The sequence below is a fragment of the Drosophila miranda genome (genome assembly GCF_003369915.1).
Source record: "Drosophila miranda strain MSH22 chromosome Y unlocalized genomic scaffold, D.miranda_PacBio2.1 Contig_Y1_pilon, whole genome shotgun sequence".
NCBI lineage: Eukaryota > Metazoa > Arthropoda > Insecta > Diptera > Drosophilidae > Drosophila > Drosophila miranda.
In genome coordinates, this window is record NW_022881603.1 from 30,888,570 (window position 1) to 30,906,777 (window position 18,208).

At 49.0% G+C, this 18,208-nt stretch overlaps 1 long non-coding RNA gene and 1 pseudogene across 1 annotated transcript; one reads left to right on the forward strand and one right to left on the reverse strand.

Annotated features, from left to right (window-relative positions):
• Positions 1-5,380: 5,380 nt before the first annotated feature.
• On the forward strand, positions 5,381-6,613 carry LOC117191597 (annotated as a pseudogene).
• A 6,370-nt stretch (positions 6,614-12,983) lies between these two features.
• LOC117190649 lies at positions 12,984-15,055 on the reverse strand. Its single transcript, XR_004473781.1, has 3 exons — positions 14,820-15,055; positions 13,779-14,763; positions 12,984-13,655 (listed from the first exon to the last, which is right to left on the reverse strand). It is a non-coding gene; the product is annotated as an uncharacterized LOC117190649 (long non-coding RNA).
• Between the last annotated feature and the right edge of the window lie 3,153 nt (positions 15,056-18,208).

An 18,208-nucleotide genomic window follows, 5' to 3' on the forward strand; every position in this document is an offset into this window, starting at 1 on the left:
GAATATTTTTAAACTGCGCAGCAGAGCAATAGAAGGAAAACGATGCAAAAAGAGAGATGCCGAGAGCCCATTGCACACACTGCGTGACAAAAAGCTGTTTATCGGTGTCTGAGATTCTCGTCATACCATTTTACAAATAAATTGATGTGTTATGATGTTTAGTAAATATACTCTAGATTTGTATACTATGTGTACTGCGTATAAGTGGGGACTTGTTATTATTGCCTGCATTAGTATTTTAATGCAGAGCGTCGACTGCGAGCTAAAGCCTAAGTCTCGGTGCGCATACAAATCACACTAGCTGTATTCGTACGATTCCTGAACTGTACTTATTTTCCCTTTTGCTTATTCATCCTTTTTCATACTGTACATATGTACATAAGTATGACAAGGGCATACTGGAACTTGGCGGGCAGACCACCGAACACCTGGGTCAGATCCACATTCTCGATGGAGTTGAAAATGTTGAACAGCGAAATGTAGACGTAGTTGCCGCTCAGGTAACTGAAATTTGGAACTTATGATGATGAGGTCAGGACTCACCGCTTAACGGCCAGGACGTAGTTGCTGACTGCCTTGATCTCGGCAGAGCCCTCCTCGATGGTGGGCTCCTTGCGGAGCTGCTGCAGCCGCTTGAAGATGTTTAGGTGGCTGAGAGAGACTTCGCGCTCTGTCTTCACGTTACGCTCACGTCTTCAACTTCGCTAATATAGCAAAACCTATGACACTCAAATTAAAGAAACGAGCAGTCATAGACCCAACAGAGGAAAAATACGTCGAGACCTTCGAAAAATTGAAAGTACTTATCACCTCAGACCCCATCCTCGCATTCCCAGATTTCAACAGAATGTTCACGGTAACAACCGATGCAAGTAACATTGCATTGTTGTCGCAAGACCACAAACCAATCTGCTATGCAAGTAGAACCTTAAACGAACACGAAATCAATTATTCAGCAATAGAAAAGGAATTACTAGCTATAGTTTGGGCAACTAAGTATTTCAGATCATACCTGTTTGGTAGAACGTTTGAGATATTGAGTGATCGCAAACCCTTGATTTGGTTGAATAACCTCAAGGAACCAAATATGAAGCTACAACGATGGAAGATCAAATTAAATGAATTTGCTTTCAAAATAAAATATTTACCCGGAAAGGAGAACCATGTAGCCGATGCGCTATCAAGAGTAAAGATTAACGAAAACCTACTCGGGGAAACCATTAATAGTGATTGTGCAACGGTCCGTAGCGCGCAAGAAGATAATACAAATTATATTCTACTTACAGAGAGACCAATCAATTACTATAATAGGCAAATAGAACTGATTAAAGGTAATGAGGATAAGGTAGAAACATCCCACTTTTTCCACAAGATACTGATAAAAATCACATATACCGAAATGACAGAATCATTAGCAAAAGATATAATAAAGGAATATGTGTGTACCAAAAAGAGTGCACTATATTTCCATAACGAAGTAGACTTCCCACTGTTCCAAAGGGCATTCCTGGAGATAATCAGTCCAAATCACACCACTAAACTGATTAAATCCAGTACCAAACTCATAAATATTCCGAACTACTCCGAATTCAAAGAACAAATATTGAAGAATCATAAAGAGCTACTTCACCCAGGTATCGAAAAGACCACTAATTGGTTTAAAGGAAAATTCTACTACCCCGATTATCAAAAGTTAATCCAAAATATTATCAATGAATGTCCTACGTGCAACGTTGCTAAAACAGAGCATCGTAACACCAATCTAACCTTCGAAATCACCCCTGAAATACAAAATATCAGAGAAAAGTATGTCATGGATTTCTATTTGGTAGGCAATCAACAATTCCTATCATGCATTGATGTATATTCTAAATTCGCTACCCTTGTAGAAGTTAAGAGTCGTGACTGGTTAGAAACCAAGAGAGCCATCGTAAAAGTCTTAAACGAAATGGGCAAGCCACAGGGAATTAAAGCCGACAAAGATTCAGCCTTTATGTGCGCAGCATTGCAAGCATGGTTGAATGCGGAAAATGTGAAAATCGAAATCACTACCAGTAAAAACGGAGTTTCTGATGTAGAACGACTACATAAAACGATCAATGAAAAATGAAGAATCATTTCAAGTGAGGATAACATAGAAAACAAGTTCACCAAATTCGAGTTAATTCTATACACTTATAACCATAAAACGGTTCATAATACTACAAAAAGATCCCACGCTGATATCTTCCTGTACGCCGGACTACCAGATTATAACACCCAACTGAATAAAGTTAGGAAGATCAATCATTTGAATAACGATAGAATCGACTTTGAAGTAGACACACGCTACAAGAATGCACCCCTAGTTAAAACAAAAACAACCAACCCGTTGAAAAGAACAGGGGAAATTAGGCAGGTAGACGAAAAGCACTTTGAAGAGAAAAATAGAGGGAGGAAAATCACCCACTATAAAACGAAATTCAAAAGAAAGAAAAAATCTAATAAAAGTAAATACGATAATTGCAGAGTACCCGAAGAGAGTACTGGGAATCCGGAGCTACAACATGATTAAGATTATAATCTTACTAATGTTCACCGTCCTACAGTCTTCGGGACAGAATATAGAGATAGATCCCATCAACTCAAGGAATGGATATCTCATATTCAAAACAAATACCATTAACATACCCATTAATTATGAATACCATTATCTAACAATTAATATAACAAGAACAGATGAAACATATCAGAGTTTACTAGAACAGGCAACCCAATTTAATAACGTAATCCAAGTTCAATATTTAATCGAGAAATTGCAACGTGAATTCAACGGCATCAAAATAGCCAAAAGAAACAAAAGAGGCCTTATAAATGCAGTAGGCACAGTATATAAATATCTATTTGGAACATTAGATCAAGATGATAAAGTCGAATTAGAAGGGAAAATAAACAATCTGGCTAGCCACAGTGTTCAAGCTAACGAATTAAACTTAGTAATTCAAGCAGTAAATTCTGGCATAGAAGTTGTCAATAAATTAACAAGGATAATGATAGAAATAAGCAACTAGAGATATTAATATTTAACCTTCAACCTTTTACAGAGTACATAGAGGATATTGAATTAGGCATGCAGCTAACAAGATTAGGGATCTTTAATCCAAAATTATTGAGGCAGGATTACCTGAAACACATCGATTCAGAGAAATTATTAAATATCAAAACATCTACCTGGTTGAAAACAGACACTAACGAAATACTAATAATTTCCAACATCCCACGAGAGATCAGAAATATTCCTATACTTAAAATTGTCCCATATCGAGATGAAGATAATAACATCCTCACTGACCTAACGCAAAACAATTATTACGTTCTAGAAAACGAGGTATATGAAAAAGAATCAAAACGAAAAATAAATGACGAATGTATTTCAGGAATAGTCAAACAAGTAGAAACAAAATGTCCATACACCAAAGCACACTAAAACTTTCAAATAAGTTTCATAGAACCCAATATATTGTTAACTTGGAAATTACCAAAAACCATATTAAACCAAGATTGCCTAAACCAAGAAATAAAAGTAGAAGGTAACGCATTAATAAAAATACATAATTGCAGTATACAGTTAAATGAATTCTTAATATCCAACTCCATACCAGAATTTGCACAAAGCATCTACATCAACAATAACGTAACAAAAATTAAACCATTGTCTTATTTGCAAACCAAAGAAATCGTAATAGAAAATACGCGATTAAATAATGTATTACATGTAAGCTTAATACTACTATTTGTCATACTCATAATAGGATTAAGCTACAAATTGTTTAATCTAAGTAAAAGCAATAAGCCTAAAACCGACCCGCACATAGAAACACCCTTAGACGAAGACGAGGAATCCCCAGCAGGCACAGTTTTAGACGCACCTGAACTATATCCAAGGATAATCGCCTGAGGACAGGCTTAAATCTAACAATGGGGGAGTGACATATCTATAGTCCATGCTCCGCATACCCTTGTCTATGTCTATTACCCTGCAACCCAATTACCCACAATACTATAAACAATACGACACCCTCAGCTTCGAACCCTCATAAACAATCTCACGCTCGAAATAGACCACGCGTAGCCGATTGCAGGCAATGTAAACAAACACCCTAAACTGGAAGTTGAACATAAAACAATAGATGCCGCACTAGAATCCAGCCGCACTAGAATCCAGCCGCACCAGAATCCCGCCACTCTTCAGAGATCAATTACTAATCGATTCTCAAGAATCACACCATCCTAGCTGACCAATCAGAGGCCCTATTCTCAGCCACCCCCAAGTAATGCAACACCGATCATACGCAGCGGAAGCCTTTCATCAAAAGCCGCCTTTCCCACATATCGATCGAGTCACGAACTCCATCTCCGAAGCCGAAGTCGAAGCCAACGCCTCCGAATCCAAATCCGAATCCCAAACCGAGCATCATAATATAAATAGTCTGCATCTAAGAAGCCAACTCAGTTCTGTTCAAGACAAACGTCAATCGCGACACCGTCGGAGAATTCAACCAAAGTTAATTCCGTTCAAGACATCAGACCTCAGTCATCGTCGGGGAAATAACTAACCAATGTACGCTAAGTTTAAGTGAAAAAATAAAACCTTTTTTAAAACTTAAACTGAAGTGTCGCATATTTAACTATATATCTATACCCTAATAATTTTCATGCTTTAAAATAATGAATTTATAACTAAACTTATATGATAATTAGGATTAAGGGAATATTACCCACAAATTAGAACCTAAGTCAATTGTTGTGTTTCTACAACTGCAACGTAATGAATATTGAAATTGAAGTCTCCCATTATATTAAAATATGAATCGTTTTGAATTGAAATGAATCTTTAAAATCATAAAAATGGTCTGTCGAGTATCCGTGCCAGGATCTTATAAAATGTGGTAAATCTTAGTAAAGGATTCATCAAGGGACAATGCAAGAACTCGAACGCATTGTCATGGTAGGGTGGGTACAGAAGAGAGGGGCAATCAACACCTAGGTTCTCTCTAAATAGAAATGGTTCAGTAGGGCTTTTATTTGGCGTGTCGGCGCTATCAGTATTTCAGTTTACTTTGTTTTTGTATAATCACTTATAGTTTCCCGTAAAGTGCACTATTTAAATGTAGTGGAGTACGATAGTACAATTAGGTGAGGAAGAACCCCGACCATCCGGCGAGCTAGACCCGAGCCTAGCAAGAGTGCACACGACCAACCGTATTTGTACGCCGTCCTTAAGTTCAGTCATAGTCATCTGCTGATATCAAGGGCCTATATATCTGTTTACATATATATATATATTTAAACTCTGGTACACTACAAGTCCTGGCTAATCCATGCTTGTCAGCGTCGGTGAAGAGCAAGGATTGGTGGGATCATTCCAAGATCATTTATGGACTCAGACGGTGATGGCATCGGAGACTTGAATGGCATCACGAGCAAACTAGAATACCTCAAAGATCTGGGCGTGACTGCCGCCTGGCTGTCACCCATTTTCACCTCACCGATGGTGGACTTTGGCTACGACATTTCCGACTTCTTCGACATCCAGCCAGAGTACGGAACTCTGGACGACTTCCGAGCGTTGATCAAGAAAGCCGAAGAATTGGATCTGAAGATCATACTGGACTTTGTCCCAAACCACTCGAGTGACGAGAACGAGTGGTTCAAAAAGTCAGTGGCACGACGGAAAGGTGAATGCTGAGACGGGAAAGAGGGAACCGCCCTCCAACTGGGTACAGGCCTTCCGTGGCAGTGCCTGGGAGTGGATCGAGGAGCGGCAGCAGTACTACTTGCACCAGTTTGCGGATCACGGGGCCCGCCAGCGACGGCGTCTCCGCTAGATCCATCAAGACAGCCGTGGACAGCTGGCTTAATAACCTGCCCCCGAGTCGCACGGCCAACTGGGTGATCGGCAATCACGATCAGCGGCGGGCAGCCAGTCGCTATGGAGCGGCCAATGCGGACGCCATGAACATGCTGATGATGATCCTGCCGGGGCCAGCAGATGACCGATGGCGAGATCAGCTGGGAGGACGCACAGGATCCGGCTGCATGCAACTCCAATGCCGATATCCCTCCCGCACTCCCTTCCAGTGGACGAGCGGCACAAATGCGGGCTTTTCCACGGCCCAAAAGACCTGGCTTCCTCTGGCCCCGGACTACGCCACTGTAAATGTGGAGACGGGTCCTCGGCCGAGCGTTCGCATCTGAAGATCTACAAGACGCTGGTGGAGCTCAGGAAAACAACGACAACACTGCAGAAAGGATCAACGAAGTATGGTGTGCTCAAAGAGAATGTGTTCGTAGTGAAACGGTGAGGTAGTGATCCAAGGGGAGCCCTACCAGTTTAATGTAACGTTTTTCCTCTTTCAAGCTACCTCTCTGGCTCCGAGTCCATCGTTTATGTGGCCAATTTGGCCAGCAAGGGAATCACAATCTCAATCTGCTCATACGCATCCTGCAGTCCTCCAAAAAGGAGAAGTAAGAAAGTCTTGCCTACAGTAGTTTCTAAAACACGCTGACTCTCTCTCTCTCTCTTTCTCTTTTGTCAATCCCTTCAGCGCATTGTTCGAGGTGTATGAGCTGAGTCTGGCTGTGAGTTGTGAGTTGCAACTCTACAGTTATACCCGATACTAAGTCAGTATGGCTCTCCGGCAGACGCCGCTAATATTAAACGCCACGACAAAGAGTGCGTGCGAGAGAGACAGAAAATCAGTCTGAGCGTGACGTCGGGCGCTGCGTAGCCACTGCAAATTGATTTGTTCCTTTTGGCTATAAAAATTATCTGATCTGATCCAGATTCAGCTATCTGATAGATATGGTCATTATCTATGATTCTGCGTTTTTAGTTTTCTCGAATCTGCAATATTGTGGATGCAACAGATTTTCGTCCTTTGTGGGGGCGGAAGGGGGTGCGGCGAAATTTTGAGATATGCGTTTTATAGATACATCTTAAAGGAGTGTGTGTACCAAATTTGGTTACTCTAGCCTTAATAGTCTATGAGATTTGTGGATGCCTCAGATTTTCGTCCTTTGCGGGGGCGGAAGAGGGTGTGGCGAAATTTGGACACAAAATGGACAAGGTCCGATATCACAGGAGTGTGGATACCAAATTTGGTTGCTCTGGCTCTTATAGGTTCTGAGATCCTTGAACTCATATTTTGCAATTGGCAAAACCGACCATGAAACCTGTGTGTTAGAGAGAGACAGAGCAAGAAAGAATGAAATTGTTTTCTTTATTCTGGCTATAATAATTATACGATCTGGTTCAGATTTTGCACTCTGCGTTTTTTGTTTTCTCATATCGTCGAAATTGTGGATGCCACACATTTTCGCCCTTTGTGGGGGCGGAAGTGGGCGGGGAAAAGTTTTGAAATATTCTTGTAGCAGTGACACATCACAGAAGTCTGGATCCAAAACATCGTTGCTCTCGCTCTTATAGTCTTTGAGCACTAGGAGCTGAAGGGGACGGACAGACGGACGGACGGACAGACGGACAGACGGACGGACGGACAGACGGACAGACAGACATGGCCCAATCGACTCGGCTATTGATGCTGATCAAGAATATATATACTGTATGGGGTCGGAAACGATTCCTTCTGGACGTTACACACATCCACTTTTACCACAAATCTAATATACCCCAATAATCATTTTGAGTATCGGGTATAACAAACAAACCACTCCACCACACACACACACACACACACACACACATAAACTGCTAGGAGAGAGAGAGTTGAGCGTTTTCAAGTGCGGTTGTTCTGAATCACGGGCTCCTGATTTTCCGTTTTTAGCATCCGCGCTGCGCGTGTTACCTGGAAGAAAAGCTTTTGAGAGCAGGCTGCTGTCGCACCGGTACGTACTGCGTATAAAAGCCGGCCCCACCGGCATCCCGCTCTGTTGCAGGGGCACAATCAGTGCACTCCAGGCAGCAGGGGAAGGGGGGTGAACCCTTGTTTTGGCGCCTTCCACTTGCACTTTCCACATTGTTGGTGGAGGGAAAAAAGGAATTTTCACTCAACTTTTCTTCTTTCTTCTTCTTCTCGTCCGGAGCTTCACACACAAAAGCTGATCGCGCCGCCAGACAGGTGATCGCGTAGAGTTGCCACACGGACGGTGTTGCCAGACAGCCCCGATCGACCCAGGGCTGCCAGAGTGTTGGAGAGAGCTGGAGTTGCGCGCCAACGGAGGGAGATTTTAATTTCGAAATTCAAATTCTAAAGTAAACAATAGAAATGGAGGAGAATGAAAAGCTCGCCTTCAGGAAGGGTAGCATGCTCGCCCGATCGCCGGCACGCGAGCCATCTCCATCTCCAGCAGCAGCGGCGCAGAGTCGGGACCTTGACTCTAGGGAGACCCCCAAGAGGCTTCGGGACCCAGCCAGCCCGGGAAGTTCCCAGAGGCAAACGCCGCCCAAGAAGAGCAAGGCCCACCAGGAGGCTACCTGCTTTGAGAACCTCTCGGAGCTGGGAAAAATCCTTGATGAGGTTCAGACCAGGATGATGGACAAAAATACGCGCCACATCAACATGGCCACCAGAGCACTGTTCGTGCGCATGAAGGAGCTGCACTCGAACATCATCGAATCGAGCCAAGAGGCTGCAGCGGGTAGAAGCGCGCTGCAGGAAGGCTCCGACGCCCAAGGCCTGTGCCCGAAATGCTCACAGAGCACGCGGAGCGCAGACAAGGAGCAGCAGACAACGACCGTCTGGAGGAAAGATGCCGCAGCGCAAACCGAACCGTGGCGTAAACTTAGCCAGCCATCCGTGGCCGAAGGTCCAATGGGGGAGCCGGGAACCCCACATACGCGCCCAAGGCAGCGAAAAGGAGCTATCGCAACCAAGAGGACCCTTAAAAAGAGGACCCCCGTTGCGGCCACACGGAGACGTGGCGACGACCAGCGCCATGAGGCAGCCCAAGAGCCCCGGAATCCCGGACAGCGAATGGAGCGTGGTGGCCAAGAGGCCGAGAGCAGCACGCCGCGCTCGCCCAGACGCGGTCATAGTTCAGGCCCCCGGGAAGTCGTACAGCGAGGTTCTGGCAATGGTCACCAGACGACACGACAACCAGCTTTCCGACCTGGGAAGCTGCGTCTCCAAGGTACGCCGCACCATAAACGGCAACCTTCTGCTGGAGGTGGCAAAAGACAGCGTGGAGAGTGCTGAGGGCATGAAAGCCAGCATCGCACGTGTCCTCGGCGATGGAGCGTCTGTGCGCGCAATGACGGAAGACTCGAAGGTGGTCATATTGGAGATACGGGACATCGACTCCCTCGCGACAGAGCAGTAGATCTGTGCCGCTCTAACTCGCCAATTCAACATTGACGAGGGTCGAGTAAGAGTCCGCAGTCTGCGCCGCGGATACGCGGAGTCCCAGCTGGCGGTGGTCAGCTTGCCCTTCTCCCTGGGCCAAGCGGTCCTGAAAGGCGGCAAGGTGAGGATCGGCTGGACCATATGTAGGATCCGGGAAAGAGATGGACTCCCAAGGTGCTACCGATGCCTGGAACCCGGGCATATCGCACGGAACTGCAAGAGTACAGTGGACAGGAGTGGCTGCTGCATCAAATGCGGGGAGAAAGGGCACAAAGTTGACGAATGCAAAAAAGAGCCTGCGTGCTTCATCTGCTCAGCAGCTGGAAAGAAGGAGGTCACGCACAAGGCAGGCACTAAAAACTGCCCTGCCACGCGAAGCGGGTTCGGCAAAACCAGGACGACATGCAGTTGATTCAACTCAACCTGAATCACTGCAGGGCCGCACAGGATCTCCTGACGCAGACGGTGCGCGAACTTGGCTCTGAGGTGGCACTCCTCAGCGAACCACATAAGGTGGGCAGCAGCAGCGATTGGGCCACGGACCTTACTGGCAAAGCGGCCCTGTGGCTCTGTGGCGTCGACGCGCCACAATTGCGCTACACCAAGTCGGCAGACGGGTTCGTCCGAGGGTATGTAGGCGGCATATGGTTCTACAGCTGCTACCTGGCACCCAGCCTCTCACTGGAGACTTTCAGCCGCATTATGGACGAGCTGAGCTGCGATCTGCGAGGACGGAACAACGTCGTAGTCGGAGGCGACTTCAACGCCTGGGCCCTGGAATGGGGGTCCTCCCGTACAAACGCCAGAGGCCGCACGGTGTTGGAGGCTTTTGCCTCTCTGGACGTCGTCCTTCTAAACGAAGGGTCCCAGCAAACTTTCAGCAGGGCAGGTGTAGGGTCGATCATCGATCTCACCTATGCCAGCAGCACGCTGGCCCGGAACGCCCGATGGAGGATCAGCGGCGTATATACTGCCAGCGACCACGAGGCCATACTATGCACCCTGGGCACCCTTGCCCGATCGAGAGGTACCCCGTTCCGGCATGGGAAGGCGTACCGCCAGGACACGCTGAGGGCCCAAGCCTTCGCAAGCGCCCTTGAGAGCTACTCTGCAAACGATGCAGACGGAGCCAACGATATGGCGACCAAATTGGCGGACGCACTTGAAGGCGCCTGCGACCAGAGCATGCTACCGAGAGGGACGTTCCGGAAGCACAAGGATCCAGTTTTCTGGTGGAGCGAAGCGATTGCGGTTCTCCGTAGAACCTGCCACCGGGCCAGAAGGCTGCTCCAGCGAGCCAGAGGCACACCGCGCTTGGCCCGATGCAGCGAGACCTACAAAGCGGCGAGGAAGGATCTGAAGACCGCCATAAGGAACAGCAAGAGGGAATGCTTCCTAAAGCTGTGTGATGCCGCCGAAGAGGACCCCTGGGGAGGCGCGTACAGGATGGTGGTGAAGAGGCTGAAAGCGGGCAGTAAAGCTCCAACAGATCCAAAGGCACTGGAGGGTATAGTCAGGGCACTGTTTCCTCGAGGACGGCAGATCCCTAGCTCCCTGCGGTTCGAGCATAGCCCGAGCAACATCTGCGAAGTTACGGAAGCCGAGGTGTTGCAGGCAGGCAGATACCTGATACCTAGGAAGGCTCCGGGTCCGGATGCGATCCCCAACAGCGCGTTGAAGCTGGCACTTCTTCTACTCCCGAGGGAAGTTGCGGGCCTTTTCAACAAATGCCTCCAGGAGGGGACGTTCCCCGAGAGGTGGAAAAGGCAACGGCTGCTACTATTAACCAAGCCGGGCAAGCCGCCAGGGGTGGCCTCTTCCTACAGGCCCATCTGCCTTCTGGACTCCATGGGAAAAGTCTTCGAAAGGGTGATCGGTGCGAGGCTGAGCGCAGCCATCAAAGTAGCAGGCGGTCTCTCCCAGAACCAATACGGGTTCAGGAAAGGGAGGTCGACGCTGAACGCCATCTTGAGGGTCGTACAAACGGCGGAGGAAGCCATTGCTGGGACTAGGTGGAGAGGCGGAACCAAGTCCTATTGTCTGGTGGTGACACTGGACATAAGGAACGCCTTCAACTCGGCCGACTGGACCCGGACGCTGGAGGCACTGAGGTCCTTCAACATCCCGGGCTACCTACTGAATATAGCGCGCAGCTATTTCAGCAATAGGGTGCTGACAATGGACACATGTCAGGGCTCTAGGGCATACGAAGTCTCAGCCGGAGTCCCGCAGGGCTCCGTTTTGGGACCTCTGCTCTGGAACGCCATGTACGACGGGGTCCTACGGCTCCCGATGCCAGCCAACACTAACCTGGTGGGTTTCGCTGACGACGTCGCAATAGTGGCGGTAGCGAAGGAACTTGCCGCAGTGGAGGAGCTTGCCAACGTCGCCATACAAGCCGTCGAGGCGTGGCTAGCCGCCGCGGGGCTGGAGCTGGCGGCCCAAAAAACGGAGGCGGTCCTGATATCCAGCCGTAAAGTGGTCGAGACCGCCAGAGTGCAGGTCGGTGGGACCGCGATCGAATCGCAGAGGTCCATCAAGTACCTTGGAGTCCTCATCGACACGCGCCTGTCCTTCAAAGAGCAACTGGAATACGTCCACACGAAGGCCGGTGGGACCGCGGGAGCGCTATCCAGGATGCTGCTAAACACCAGAGGGCCAAAGCAGGCAACGAGGAAACTGTTGACGAGCGTCGTGACGTCGCAGATGCTCTACGCCGCACCGGTGTGGGCAGAAGCCGCGAAGGTGAGGAGCTACATGCGAGGAGTTGAGGCAACGTACAGACTGTGCGCCATTAGGATCGCGTGCTCGTTCCGGACCATCTCAGACGAAGCCGCGTTAGTCATTGCCGGGCAAGTTCCGCTCAGGGAGCTGATAAGGGAGAGGAAGGAGATCCATGATGCCATGACGGACAGTGCAGCCGAGGTACGCTCCAAAGCAGACATTAAGGACGCCGCCAGAAGGACCAGCATAGACAGATGGCAGACTCGATGGGACCACTCACCCAAAGGCCGATGGACCCACACCCTCATCCCAAGCATAGCATGCTGGGTTGAAAGGAAGCACGGCCAGGTGGATTTCTACCTTACCCAGGCACTGAGCGGACATGGCTGCTTCCGCGGCTACCTCAAGCGCTTCGGCCACGAGACAGAGGACTGGTGCCCCGAGTGTGGCACAGGCATAGAGGAGGACGCTCGCCACGTCCTCTTCGACTGCCACAGGTTTGACCTCGAGCGTCAGACATTGGAGACAGCAGCAGGGTCTAGGGTCAGCACCGAGACTCTGGTGCCGCTGATGCTGGCAGACCCGAAGGTGTGGGAAGCGGCCGCGGAGTTCGCCTCTAGCGTGATGCGAACGCTTAGGTCCTTGGAGAGAAGGCGGAAGGAGCAGACGGAGTAGGTGTCCACGCCACTGCGAAGCAATGCTTTGCGGCAGTACCGCAGTCCGCGGGGCCCCTAGTCCCAACATACTCTTGTCCGTTAAATTAAGTTAAATATAAATTGTACAGTATATATTATAGAGCAAATAAATAAGTATATGAATATAAAAAAAAAAAAAAACATAAACTGCTACGGGTACATCCGCATCCCTTACTGCCGCCGGATGGGGCTGAAGTGCCCCGAGTCCTCTGTTAATTCCCGCTCGGGAATGCCGGGGCTCGCCATTTAAAGTGTTTACACACAAATTAAAGTCAAGCACAAGTCTCCCTCCATCCATCCATTCTCTGTATTCGGTAAGTATTTTGTATTTTATACTTTGTGTGCTTAAAAAGAACCCATGAGTCAGTCGGGTTATGCCAGTATGTGTGGCACAATGTACAAGAGTAAATACAGACGCCAACCAGAGACTAGGCCCATAAAACAAAACTGTCTGGTCTGGGCAGGGCTGCTGGTTCTGGTTCTGGTCCTTATTCTGGCTGTGGTCCTGGTCCCCGGCTTGGGGTGCTCTTTGAAGTCGAAACCGTCGAGAGTGGCTCGATGAGTTTCCTAAGTGGGGTCGGCGGCACATGCTTTAAGGGCGATCGATTACGAATCTCTCCGATAAGTCCTATAGCAACCCATCTGCAAGTCAACCGAAAGAAAAACTTCAATTGCGTTATAAATAATTAAATTGCGTTTACACATGGTAATTGGTAGACTCTCTTTGGAGGAGTCTTCACGTTAAGTATACGCCACAGTTGCTGGTATCAAAGATTTTTCGAATATTCCAAATTGTTTTGCTCAAGCCTGACTTGGGTGGGAGAAGAGGCTGTCATACTGTCAGTGCGTGAACTTCTTGGGTTCCCAGTCCATCTACAAGGCGAGTATATACCTGATTTGAGTGGATTTCACGTGCGATTAGTTTTGATAACAATTACGAGATTGAATTTCGTGGAAAAGGTAATAATATAAAATGGCTTAAGGTGTGGCGTGACACTTTCTGCGCAATTTGTACCTTAAAGAGTGGGAAAATGGATACTCTAGCACCGAACCACAGATTCCTTTCCAATTTCGAGGCATCATGGAGTTTAGGCACCCGATTTAGTTTTTTATGCCCAAAAATCCAGGTTTTAAGGTCCGATTTATGTGATTTCGATTTAATAGTATTATGGGATTCGGCCAAAAAATTAGCAGTCTGTATCAGGCCGGGCGCAAAAATGAATAAAAAAGAATCGTGTAATGACCCGTCAGCCCATTAAAAAGGTCACAGACACACAGCAGCTGCAGGAGATGTGAATGCTCTGAGCCACTTCACCCTTACGCACGTGACCAGAAACCTTAAAAGATATTAAATTGTGAAAATGGAAACCGCATGACAGACGGATTTGGTGGCAGAGAGGAGTCCCACCTGATGGCAGTCTTCAGCCTTTTTGTGCATTTCATTTTCGTACAGATAATGAAGGTAATTTCCCAAAGAGAGAGCTTGAGAAGCTTAAAAACGCACAGAAATCATTACATTTAAGATGATTTCCGCAGATTTACGGTTCCGATGGCATAGGACCAGCAAAAACTTTGTGACTCTTCCTATTGAAAAACTTTTTAAAAAGCATTAAGTTCGTTGTAATCGGGGCACCCGGAAAAGCGCCCAGAGCTGTCCTCTTGCACATTTAGTTAACGTATTCGCAGCTCCTACAACGTTTGCATATTAATAAAGTTTGCCATAAAGGGCTCATATTTGAGTTTCGCCAGGATGTCCAGGGGTGAGCCGCTGATGAGATTGTCTGGCTGAGGTTTCTGGATCGGCACGTGCCAGCGGGCAAGGTTCGAACAGGAGCTGGAGCTGGAAGCTCATTTACTGGCTGGCGGCCCTCGTTAATTGCACCACAAACAGGGCTCATAACTGTTGGCCAAAGGCAACACACATACGAGTGTATTCTAGTGAGTGCGGTCGTGTTTTTAAATCGTTCCGTATAATTCAGTGGAAAACGTCGGAAGTTAGCCTGGAAAAGAGGCAAAGAGTAGTTAGCGCGAGCCATAGTAGTGCTGCGCTACTTACCTGCGCGGAACGCAAGTCCGCAAGCAGAGAAGCGGCCACCTGGCCAATAGTACTGGCCGAAATCCCAGTGGGACGCCGTCGAGCCCTAGGCCGAAGGGGGGGGAAGGAACAGCAGGTAAGTGCCTGTTTTCCTATTCTTCTTCGCTGTGATTCTTGGCGCCACTTGTTGGTTGCTGCCTTCTTTTTGTTTTTGGGCAAAATTGGCCAAGCACACCGCAAGTGGTGTTGGAGAACGACGGAAGAACAGCTGACTGGAGGCACGGAGCTAAGTGCTGGAAAACGACAGCGTCTGGCCAATAGAGGGCGCGGCCACAGCAACCGGAGTTGCCAGATCAACGGCCAGATCGGAGATGAGCGATCAGCGGGAACAAGCTGCGGCTTGCAGCACTCCGCTGACAAGCTCATTCGCCTGGGATGAGGAGAATCCCTTTCGCTCTGGCGCGATCGCCAAACCAGCCGGCGGAAGCAGTGGAGGAGCGTGCAAGATCCTCTCCTCCAACGCTGCAGCGCCCCCAAGAGGAGCAAGCAGACCCGAAGGAGAGGGCCATGGCGCATTTGGCAAGCTTGGGCCAAAAGGCCAGAGAGTTGAGGAAGCTGATGGTGCTCCCAAAGAGGTCCATCACGAACCCAATGAGGGATCTGGTGGATGAGATCGAATATCTGCAGCGAGAGTTGGAATCGTGCTGGCAGACGATCTCTGCGGAGCAGGCTGTAGCCAAGGTTACACAGCCGGCAGTGACGGAGAGGGCGGGAAAGAGGGCACGGCCAGAGCACAGGAACACCACCCACCCGTCACCGTCCCCGTCCCCAAGGCCGAAGAAGCCAAAACATGGACCCAAAAAGTCAAAAAAAACGGAGAAGAAGCCGCAGGAAGGCCACATGAGGGACGCCGTAGCTCGCAAGGGACCGGAGGACGCCCCAAAGGATCGAGAGGTGGGGTGGGTGAAGGTCGTAGCTAGGCAAAGGCCAAAGCCAAAGCAGCAGCAACGACCAAGACCGCCACGCAGCGATGCAATAGTCATCGCCGCCACCAGCACTGTCTCATATGCAGACATTCTAAGGAAGGTCAAGACAGAGCCAAGTCTTAAAAAGCTAGGGCAATCGGTGCAAGGGGTGCGACGCACAGCAAAAGGAGAGCTGTTGCTGATGCTGGAAAAATCGGCGGACCCGAGAACCCACGAGATGCAGGCAGCAGTCAAGGAAGCGCTAGGAAGCACGGTTGAAGTAAGGAGTCTTACCGAAACTGTCATCTTGGAGGTAAGGGACATAGACGAAGTGTCCACCCAAGAGGAAGTCCTAGCAGAACTCAAAGCGCAGGCAGGGGTGGAAATCTGCGAGGCCGCAGCCATCTCCATCAGACCAGCCTATAGGAGCACGCAGACCCTGACTCTGAAAGTTCCACCGGCTATAGCAAAGCCCCTCCTGGAGAAAGGAAGAATTCGCCTGGGGTGGGGGTATTGCAGAATACGACCCAAGTCAACTCCCCGAAGATGCTACAAGTGCATGGAGTTTGGCCACATCGCGCCTAATTGTAAGAGCAGCCAAGACTTCACGAAGTGCTGCTACAATTGCGCAGGAGCCGACCACCAGGCCAAAGATTGCAAAGACGAACCAAGTTGCATTCTTTGCAAGCGCCACCGGGTGAAGGACCCGAAGCACCAAACGACGAGTTCGAGGTGCCCGCAGTATCAAAAGGCGATGCAGCAAATGAAGGATAGATGAAAATCATCCAACTAAACCTCAACCACTGCGAGATGGCACAGCAGCTGCTGGACCAGACCATAAGGGAGCACCGTATTGATGTAGCAGTCATAAGCGAGCAATACCGGAATCGCAACTCGGGAGAGTGGATTGCTGACTCGAGCAAGAAGGCAGCGATATGGAGCTGTGCGAGTCCCACACAGCAACTACTGCAAACATACGCCGGAGACGGATTCGCCAGAGCCCGGATAAATGGAGTGCACATATATAGCTGCTACCTGCCCCCGAGCCTCAGCCTACAGCAGGCGACGCAGGCACTGGAAAGGATTGCTGAAGATGCGCGGGAGAAACACCCTACGCTCATAGCCGGCGATTTCAACGCTTGGGCGACGGAGTGGGGATGCCCGAAAACGAACCCAAGGGGACAGGCGCTCTTAGAATGCTTTGCGACGTTGGATGCCGTACTGCTGAACACAGGCACACAGCAGACGTTCGGCAGAGCTGGAACGGGGTCTATAATAGACCTTACGTTCGTGAGCAGCAGCCTCAGCCGCAGGACAACGTGGGAAGTTAGTGGCTTATACACCGGAAGTGACCACCAAGCCCTCATATGTGAAATCCAGGAAGCGGGCGCACCTAACCCGTTCATTGGCAAGCAGATCGGTTATAAGACCGAAACGCTAGAGCCGGATATGGTCCGGGCCATGTTTGAGGACTACGAGACCAACGGTACGGCTGAAGAGAGAGCAAGCCAACTGGCTATACATACGCTGGAAGCATGTGATGCCTCCATGCTAAGGAAAAAAAGAAGCCTGAACAACCGCAGGCCAACGTATTGGTGGAACGCTGCAATAGGTAGCGCCAGGCAGGAGTGCCAGCGGAAAAGACGACTATACCAGCGTTCGTAGCCCTTGGGGCTACGCATACAGGCTGGTAATGAAGAGACTGCGAGTGTTCAGTCCCCCGCCGCCAATGTGTGCAGATCTGCTGGTTAACATAGTAGAAACCCTATTTCCAGAGAAAGTGGCAGCCCAGAGGGTGATGGATAGAATACCGCCACCTGAAATAGAAGCCACCACGGGAGCAGAAGTCCTCGAAGCTCTACAACGGATCAAGAACGGCAAAGCACCAGGACCTGATGGGGTCCCAAATGCCGTTCTCCGCACGGCTATTGAGACCAATCCACAAATGTACGTGGATTTATTCAATGCGTGCATGTCCGAAGGGACCTTCCCCAGACCATGGAAGCGACAGCGGCTAGTCCTCTTACCCAAGGGGAACAAGCCGACCGAGGAGCCATCATCCTATAGACCACTCTGCATGCTCGACACAGTGGGTAAGATCCTCGAGCGCATAATCCACACCAGGCTGGAGAAGGCAGTAACGCGTCAGCTCTCACCGAGACAGCACGGGTTTCGCAAAGGCAGGTCCACGGTGGACGCAATCGGCGAGGTAAGTGAGATAGCAAAGCGACCAAAGAGTATTGCATAGTGGTCACACTCGATGTCCAAAATGCATTCAACTCTGCCAATTGGGATCACATACTAGAAGAATTGAGAAACTTTCATGTACCGCCGTATCTGCAGAATATCATCGCGGACTACCTAAGAGACCGAGTGCTCATATATGAGACGGATAAGGGGACACGTGAGCACCAAATCACTGGAGGAGTTCCCCAAGGATCGGTC